The following is a 10,445-nucleotide window of genomic DNA, read 5'->3' on the forward strand; positions in this document are numbered from 1 at the left end:
AAGCGACCACTACTAAATATAGCCTGCATTTAACCTTTTAATAATTATTCTAGATTATAGCACTAATGATAGAGTAAACCACAATATCAAGGCCATAGAAAATGACAGATTTAACAAGAGCACGCAGAACGTAAATAAAAAAATTTGTCGAGCACTTTAAACTTTACAGCGTGGGTGGCCAACCCGCGGCCCGCGGGAATGGGACGGCTGGCCTCCGGACAATTGGACGCCGCACTGTCGTAGACACGTGTAGACGAGGTATTTTAATCAGTTTCTATCTACCACTTAGTAGTTTGAATTCATTTTACTCTTAACATAATGTATTCTTTATCGCGGATTGAGAATTACCATGCCTAAGGCTTTATATTAAATAAAAAACTCTTTTTTCGTTGGAACTTAAACATATGCACGATTAAATCATTGTTTACGTCTGCATATTTACATTCTTACCAACTATTAAATCATAATGTAATCATTGAAGTATACATAATAATATTCAATATTTTTTTTTAAGTACCTATAAGTACCTAACGTCTATTTATTTTCGAATTCCGTGGCGTCGAGTTGTCCGGTGCCAAATCGTCCTAGACACCAGCCCGCTAGGTGTTAACTTGTGGCCCGTGGAGCAGTGAAAAAATAAAAATAATATCAAATGATGCCACTAGATGTGCTAATTTCGCAAATTGAGATTCGATATTGGCTCAAGATTTTTAAAGCACCGTATGCTTTTTGCTGCATTTGCAACGCCATTTTCCGTAGCGTGAATTTACTACTGGGACATTTACAAATAGAGCGTTGTGAAATATGTTGCGATGAACAGTTAGAGGAGAAATTCCATCAGGTTGGTTTGGAAGAGTTTTACAAAACATATTTGGACAAGGAGAAATATCCTTCACTTTACAAACATTCTCTAATGATGACTTCGCTATTTGGAAACACTTACAAGTGTGAACAGCTTTTTAGTCGGATGAAGCATAACAATTCCCGAGTAAGAACACGAATCAATGATGTCGATATTGATGCACTTAGTTCTGCCACACAAAATCAAACTTCTCACTAAAATTTATTATTTTTATATTGTTTTGTTTATTTTTTATTATTTAAAAAAAGTGTTTAATTTTATTAATACATAATATCTATTTCTTTATTGTTATGTATAATAAAAAAAATCGGTTGTGCAGCCCGGTAGAAAATCTCATTTTTAGAATCTGGCCCGGCTGTTGAAAAGGTTGGCCACCCATGCTTTAGACTCATAATTTAACACTGGTAGTGAAGTGTAGGAACTTGTAATAATACCTAACATCAAATAATATTAAGTCGGTTAATTATTTTCCTGCTAATATACAATAAGTATTACAATAATATAGTCGACAGTATTTGCGAGGGAAAAACATAATAAAATACACAGGGTTTACTTGGAAGTAGGGAATCCAATACCGGTATCTCGGACAATTTTCGATACCTATGAATCTCAGTGGCGAAGGGTGACTTTTGGAAACAGGTAAGCTGTGGAGAAAGCACACTTGTTAGATATATTTACTGGAAATAAGAAGATAATCCGACATAACTACTGATGAATAGGTAGGTACACAAAAACCGATGAAATTTCAAAAGCTCACTGATGGTATAAAATTAAGCAATTGATTTGAATTATATATTTTCTTAAATATAAACGCTCAAAATATATTGAAAATATCCGTTGTTGTTAACCCGTAAATTACACATTTTAAAATACTTCTATATTTAAAACACAACATAGATACAATATCAGATTTCAACTTACATAATTGGCTGTATAAATTTTCTTAGTCTATGAATAAACTAACTGACAAATAAAAATCACGAGATAAATTATTTATTATTTTTAACAACAATCAATATTTATATGTGATTGAATTCCTAGAAATTATTTTTTTAAATTATCTTATAAATTATTTTGAATAAATTTGCACTTACGTAATATGTAAGCGTAAGCGCTCCTTAAATAGCTTACCAATTTATATGGGCCGCCGCAGACGTCTTGAAATTATGAGAAACAAACTTCATATTAAAAAAGTTTTCGATTCACGCGAACGCAATCCATACAATATGTAAAGCGAAACGAGATGTCGCTTATTTTTTTAAACCTTCGAGACATGGCCATAAATGGTGCTTATTGAAATAGTGGAAAGATCGTAAAATTATTATGACAATTATACGATAGATGTCGTTGGGCATATTGGATATATTATTATGTGATTATATTATTTAATATGTCAATATAAATATTTTTCTTAAGAAGGTAGGCTTTAAATAATCGCCTAGTATGGAGTCTTCGCCACTGATGAATCCCGGGATTAGTAAATATAATCCCGAAACTATCTGGATTGATTTTGTTGTCAATCGCAATCAATAATTGGTATGTGCGCCCGGGGTGATCGCCGGATGCTCACAGATAATAAATAACCATTCTTTGCTTCCATACGCAATCGTCACAACATCAGAAAAATAATAAATCTGTTTATTGAAATGAATTTAGAGGACGAAAAATATTGAATACAAAAGGTAGAGCTCATTTCAGATGATAAAATATAATGTTTTAATGGATGTCAAATGCATTAAAATCTAAACTAGATCATAACATCTGGTGAAATTAATGCGTTATTTTGTTGTCAATAAAAACTTTATTTATTGCTAGTTTTAAAATACTAAGAATCTGAAATTTGAAACATTACGAATCAACAAAAAATCACTTCTTTCTGATAATTACTATAATATAATCCGGTATTTTTTTTATTTCAATCAGTTCTAAGATCGCATTTCAACAGGACACCCACGGATATTTCACCAAAATATTTTTGTCCATTAAAAATAGATAAATAATTGAAATTTCACATGCACAAAAAAGATGGTGATATCAATTCAATATGGAAATACTATTTGATGTCAGTGTAAAAGATGTAGTTTGGTGCTGAAAACTGGCGGGGGAAGTACCAAAGGACTGCGTTCGTTTTAAATACACAATATGAAAATTCATACAATATTATTTAGTCTAATAAACCTATGTATTTTCAAGATTAAACATAGGTACACAATAATTGACAATAGATATCTTAAATAGTATGAATTATACGAGACATTTTTGCGTGTATATATTATATATATTTTATATTAAGGGCGGACGTGCTCAGCGTCGGTCATAATGGAGCTTTTTTTCTATTTTCAAAGCATGATCCTGGACATTCCTGAAACGTTGTAGATAATATATTTATATAATTTTGAATCCTTATTATCCTTTATATTTATTTTAAACATTTGATGACCGCATAAAGTATTTTTATTACATAAAATAGTATTCTTTTAAATCTCTCGCTCTAATGTTTTAGAATATAGTCATATTTCAGTACATAAATGTGCAGTGGTGTTAAGATTTTTTACATTTATTAATTTTCAAACACATTTATAAAACCATCAGTATAATTTATGTCGACATTATTAAAGTGAAATATTTACGATAAAAAATTATATGGATAATCTCTGTGATCCCAAATTTGACAAGAATTAGGCATTTTATTATTCAAAAAATGGCAAAGATTAACCCATTTGAAGATAATTCTAAAGATACTTACTATAAGCTATGTCTTTGACCATTCAAGTGTGATAAACACCCTACGAATAATGATTGCTTTATGATAATTATTGACCTAAGTATAAGGTAGTGTTTTTTTTAATATCTTTAGAATTATCTTCAAATGTGTTAATCTTGCCCATTTTTTGAATAATAAGATGCCTAATTCTTGTCAAATTTGGGATCAAAGAGATTATCAATATAATTTTTTATCGTAAATATTTCACTATAATAATGTCGACATAAATTATACTAATGGTTTTGTAAATGCGTTTGAAAATTAATAAATGTAAAAAATCTTTACACCACTGCACATTTATGTACTGAAATATGACTATATTCTAAAACATTAGAGCGAGAGGTTTAAAAGAATACTATTTTATGTAATAAAAAAACTTTATGCAGTCATCATATGTTTAAAATAAATATAAAGGATAATAAGGCTTCAAAATTATATAAATAGATTATCTACAACATTTAAGGAATGTCCAGGATCATGCTTTGAAAATAGAACAAAAGCTCCATTTTGACCTACGCTGAGCATGTCCCCCCTTAACTATCGAAAAAATGCCAATCCCGAGATCTTCAAATTGTAATCCCAAAATCCCGGGATCAAAATTTTGTCTCTGGATTGGATTTCCCTACTTGGAAGTGATTCTTATAATACAAATATTGAAGAGGTACAAAGTTACAATATTTGACTATTAATTATCTATTATAGCTTGGTTTCGCAGGGTTTAATCGAATTTTAAAAACTAACCAACACCATCTGTAAATTGTAGTCTTAGTTCAATGCAAACAAATAAGTATGACTGACAAAGTTTAGTGTGCACTATTTATGGCGGATCTTAACAGCCTACCTCCACCCTTCGACACTGCTTTGTGAAAGTATTTAATTTATAATTAGTAAAGTACACTACTTATAATATGTTCAATAAATCAGTTTTAATTTGAATTATTGGTGCAGTAATGGTCACATTCTTAAATTTGGAAAGCAGAGGAGACTACGAAAACTAAATTGTCGAATTTTTTGGTTAAGAAAACGAAGTATTAAGTGCATTACTTCTTCCTTAGTTTTTGTTCTTTTTTTATATATAACAACTAGGCAATGATGCAATTGTATATTAACATCACATGCAGTTTTAGTAGAAAACCAAATAGTGCATTGTCAAAATACGTGGGTGCAGTTTTTATCTATTTTAGCTGGCGCCTGTGAAATTCTACTGAACAAATAAAATGCGCTTTGTATGAACTTATGTGGGAGTTCACCGCTAGAATAATATATTATACAGTTGTCACTGTGAAATAAGATAATATATCAGATATCTAATGAAGTTTTAAAATATGTCATTGTGGATAGGAACAGGTGGGGCGAATTATTACATGAAGTCAAGAATCCACAATCATCGTCTGAAACCGGTATTAAAAAATATTGTGCTTTTATAAAATAATAATCGGTTGCGCCAAATTACGGTGGCCGTAATACTTACTTCCCCCTACCTCAAATCCCAGTATTATTGTCACAAGACGAATAAGTAATCACGGGTCATAAGAATGGCGTAATTGCGAACAACATGGAGTGACTTCAAGACAGCCGTTGCGCGTAGTCAGCTCAAGCGAACAAACGAGTGCTTGTTGCCGCATTGCGTTATACAGACTAATTCAGAAGTTGTTTGTGGGCCATGGCCAGGTCAGCTTGATATAGTGTGACCGTCGTATAAACGATATTTCTGAATTCCTAGCGAGCCGTGATACCGGCTCTCATCATTCATACAACATATCATCATGATTCATTAACCTCACCTCGTTTGTTTGTTACCGTGAGTGACAGTGCAACCAGACCACGGAGCCTTCATCAACATCATAAAAGGTCTGTTTCTGGCATTCTGTTAAATAGCCCCCGCCCATAGATCCGGAATCCACATCATCCCAAAAAATACAGTCCACTGCTAAAAGCGCCACCAATAATATTATATTATAAAAGCGCAAAGTGTTCAACCAGTGTGTGCTTCCCGTAATCACATATTATGCGTGTGAATCATGAACCCTAAGTAAAAGAGAGATCCAGAATCTTAGAAAGAGTAACACAGCGTGGTATGGATGGGTGCATGCTGGGCATAACGCGAAAGGACAAAAAGCGGAATGATTGGATAATAAAAGAGACAAGGGTTTTCGATCTAATAGTGTTCGCTAAAAACCTCAAATGGAAAAGGGCGGGACACATAGCTCGAAGAAGGGACAATCGTTGGACAAATGGTACGCAAGGTCCGCAATGTAGACCTAGAGGCCGCTGGATCGATTAAATGGTTAAGTTCTGCGGAAGTAAGTGACAATGCAACGCACATGTCCGAGAGAAGTGGAATCGGCTCGGAGAGGCTTTCATCCAGCAGTGGATGGATTCAGGCTGATGATGAATTAATATACTAATCACACCCAGGATGGCAGCGCGGCTTAAGCGTCGGCCTATAACGCCGTGGGTCCCAGGTTGGAATCCTGGGTCTGGCAAGTACCTACACGTATTGTTTTTCAATTTATGTATGAGTCAGAGTATGGACCTAATAGGCTGAGCAAGTGACTGACATCCATTTCTCGTAAAATCAAAATCTGTGGAGGCCCATACGATCTTATTAGGATCGGACAAGTACAATTTTTAAGTTTCATAATTGTATATGGCCGAAACCGAAACGCGTATTAATTACTGTGTTTCTTGATTTGTTAGCTAGAAGATGTCGCTGTTCTCTGGTTTGTATTGACTCGTGACTATTTCATCATTCGGATTTCTCTATAATACCACAATCACACAATGGATAATAATAAAAGCCGGTATTGGATTCTGTCAGAGTTGAACGTTTTAGTAGAGGAAAACACTTCAAATATTTGAACTGACATACAAATATTTCCGAGAATTGCAACACCGTAATCGCAATATTGACTGTACAACTCTCACAGTACTTGCGCTGTGGTTTTTTTTTCAAAATATTATAACCATTAAGTACAACAATATCTTATATCAATTTCTAAATTTAGTGATGTTTGGAACAATGCCCATGAGTGATCCTTGTAGAAGACCACCAGAAATAAATGAAAAATTTCAATGGACACATCTGCGCATCTATTCTATATACCTACAAGACTGAAGAAGAAATACACGTCTTTTACTCTCCCAGTGAATGTTTTTAGTCTTAAGCTATCGAATTTACGCGAATTAATTCTAAGCATTACGCATTATATCCGAAATGTTTCAAATTCCGCCTAAAGCCCAGCTTTGAAACTAGCTAGAAAAACACCTTTGTCATTTAATTAATGTGAATATTCCACCTACCAGCGCATCTATTCTATAAGTACACAAGACTGCTTTCGGCCGCTACGGCAGCTATCTAGTGTAGGTTTGTATCGAAGTATTAACACTTATTGTAACAATCACAATAAGTTAGCCGTCTAAACAGTCAAAACTGTCTATCTCGCTCTAAAATTTACCACAGCATAAAAGGGTGTTTTTAGAACATAGCACTTATTGTAACAATTACAACTAACTTATTGTAATTGTTACAATAAGTGTTGATGCTTCGATAAAAAACTGCCCTAGATAGCTGCCGTAGCGGCCGAATGCAGTCTTGTGTATAGAATAGATGCCCTGATAGCTCTCGGAATCGTAATAAAAATATAATGATTATCGCAGTCTTTAAACGCATTAAAAATCTAAGTAAAATACGCTAATGTCTGTGCTTCGTTTAGTCATTAGTGCATAATTTGGTATGTTTTCAGCGCGTTTTACAAGTCTTGGATCTGTGCATAGAACGCTTGTCAATAAAAACTCGTGTCCAGTCAAATAGTTTTTAATGTATATATTATATTTAAAAAATATAATATATTATATAATATTTTTATCTTTAGTAAATTATATTATTTACATTCAAATGCAGGTAGCACAAATATGACCGTCTTGGCACTTTTTTCGGTTAAACATAGCCTACACTTCCTTCCAAAGCACTTAGTCACTTTTCATTGACTGGGCATCATGCTGTAGATTTCGATCGTTCGAATATTAGTTATTCTTGTTGCTCAATGACGATTGTTGTAAAATGGTAAGTAATAAAAATGCAATCGAAAATGAATAATATATTAACCGCTAACATGTTACCATAATGGAAAAACTTTACCTTGAAATTGCGCAGAATGCGATTTTTTTTACTTCGCACGAATTGCATGGGGTGAATTTAATTATTGTTATCATTATTATTTCCGACTGCTATTAATTACACGAAGCCTTTTGCTCGTTATTATCGTTTTCTCTCACATTCTCTCGCGTCGCTCTAACCACGTCATATTTTCCGTCAAAACGAACGAACTTCACGCTTATGTCATTATGTTTATAGCACTACCATCGTAACTCGGCCTGTTCCGTAGGCAGGGACATTATTTTAAAATAGATTAATCTTTATAAATATAAATAGTTTTAGTTAATTTTATTGTATCTTGTAGCCCTTTTGAATTATTATTGGAAAATCAACAGTAAGTATTAGTATCTATTATTATTATGCAAGCTTATTATTGCAAAATAATTTTGTTATTATCAATCGTGTGATTGATTTCGCAAATCAACCATATGGCAATGATAATTTTGCAGAGTTATCGAAAACATGGTTATGATTTTAACGCAAACGGGTGTAAAATTGATGCTTACTTATATTGACTGTTACTTCCTTTTGACGAAGAATTTCTAAACAAATAGTGCATCGTATTGCAAATATGCAGGGAAATAATACTATCAATATTGCAGCTGCGTGTTATTGACATTGCAGTTGTGATTCATATTTCAAGAGTATCATATTTTTTTTGCAATCTGTTATTAAAACCAGCAAAAACAAATGTTTGTAATTCCAAAGAATTTGAAAATTATATTCTAATGAATTTAAGTTTTGTACTATTTATTCCATTTGAGTCGTTTTTTGCGACCCGGGTTTCGCCTTTCGGAAGCTTCAGGCACTATGTACGTACACTCACCAAAAAGGGCAAATATACACTGACAACGAATACTCACCTGACTCAAGTACCTACACAATAAAGTGATCGGATTCATGAGTTATACCCAGTTTACACGCGCATGGATTTACTGGCGGCAGTACATATTATCGCGACCATAACGATAAAATGCAATTGTAAACATTTATTATCGTGCAAGTTGCAAGACTGCATGCATGGTTTAAAAAAAAATAGCGGCTTCTGAATTTTCACGGGATAGTTGTAACTTGTACGACGTATGTGCAGTAGAACAATAGTGGCCACGGAACAGATTAATAAATAGAATTCCGATAGGCTATACACCCAATACACTACATTTAGATTATTTAGACGCAGGGTTTTGAGTGTATGAGTGTCCTACGAAAATAAACCACACATTATAGACGTGCAATAGTGTGTGTTGCAACCTTCAAATACACAAATATTGAATGAGCGTCAGTGCATAAACCGAGAGCAGTAGTTGTCAGCACGAATGACAAGCGTATTTAAGTTTATCCCATATTATTCCACACTCGAGATCGGTTGCCCGTTACTCTACACCCGTTAGGTATTTCAGTTCCCATTATTTCTGAGTTCCCTGATAGTGACGAACGTGCCGGGAAAAAATACGAACTACACCGCGCAGAGCATTGTGACATTTAGCAATCTTCACAACAAGTCAAATAGCACCATACAATCAATGATAATAACGCATCTCGCTTACGTTTGAAGAATGAGATTGGCGGGACAGTCAGCACTTTTGCGTGTAAACATTTACTATCGCGATAGTTTAATTTACACACTAAATCCATACACGTGTACAAGCGCTATTACTAACAATGTGAATGTTCTACAAATCTACACACAACCTACCGAGATACAACGAATATATTATATTAGGTAATAGAAAATCTAAATATAAAGTGATACAACAATTATGTTGTGGGTAGATGACATGATGTTTCCGCGACCAATATTTTTTTTGTACTATTATTAAATGCATTAAGTATATCAATTACTAGGCTTCAATATGACTAGTGGATAATAGTATATCCATATTATACTAATTGCTATCAACGCCCCTGACATTGTTTCAAATATATTAATTCGTACTTTACGAGTTGTAAGTTGTACGTCTGGCAAATTTTCTTCCCACACAATCTACCAGGTATACCAGAGGTATTCAAAGTGTGTGGAACTTCGCTTTGAGATGTCACAGGACATTCGATATGCTTAATAATTTTAGGCAATCTTAATCCAATATGCTGATTCAAGATCGGTTATTATTACCTTCATGCGAAAAGAGAAATTCAGCACACCATACTGCTCTTGTGTGCAGAACTAACCTGTTTATAATGATATATTCCACTTAGGTGAAGATTTAAAAATTCTTAAAATACTGTACTTGCTGAGGTATATTCAGGTCGTTCGGTGTACTTCGACTCCTTTTTTATGATTCTTGTATTCATTCTCTCATTCGTTGTTTTTTTTTTAATATTTGTAATATAACTACACTGTTACTCATCTTTTTTCATGTTGTGAACGTCTTGCATTTGTAATTTGTAAAGTTTACTATATACATTCCAACGGATAAGGAAGCAGACAAGAGTACGCAATTTAATCACACGAAATGACAATGGGCTCGTATGTCACACGGCGAGTGGACAACCTCTGGACAAATGCCGTAATAGAATGGGGGGCACTAAACGCCCACAGGGATAACTCGTAAAGTTCGGCGGATCAAAAAACTAGAGACAGAGAAGAGTGGAGGGAGATAGGGGAGGCCTTCATCCAGCAGTGGACCGACCCCGGCTGATGAAGATGATGATAAAATAAA

Source organism: Rhyacophila brunnea, unplaced genomic scaffold (genome assembly GCF_057557595.1).
Source record: "Rhyacophila brunnea isolate RB1 unplaced genomic scaffold, BYU_Rbru_1.0 scaffold_9, whole genome shotgun sequence".
NCBI classification, from domain to species: domain Eukaryota; kingdom Metazoa; phylum Arthropoda; class Insecta; order Trichoptera; family Rhyacophilidae; genus Rhyacophila; species Rhyacophila brunnea.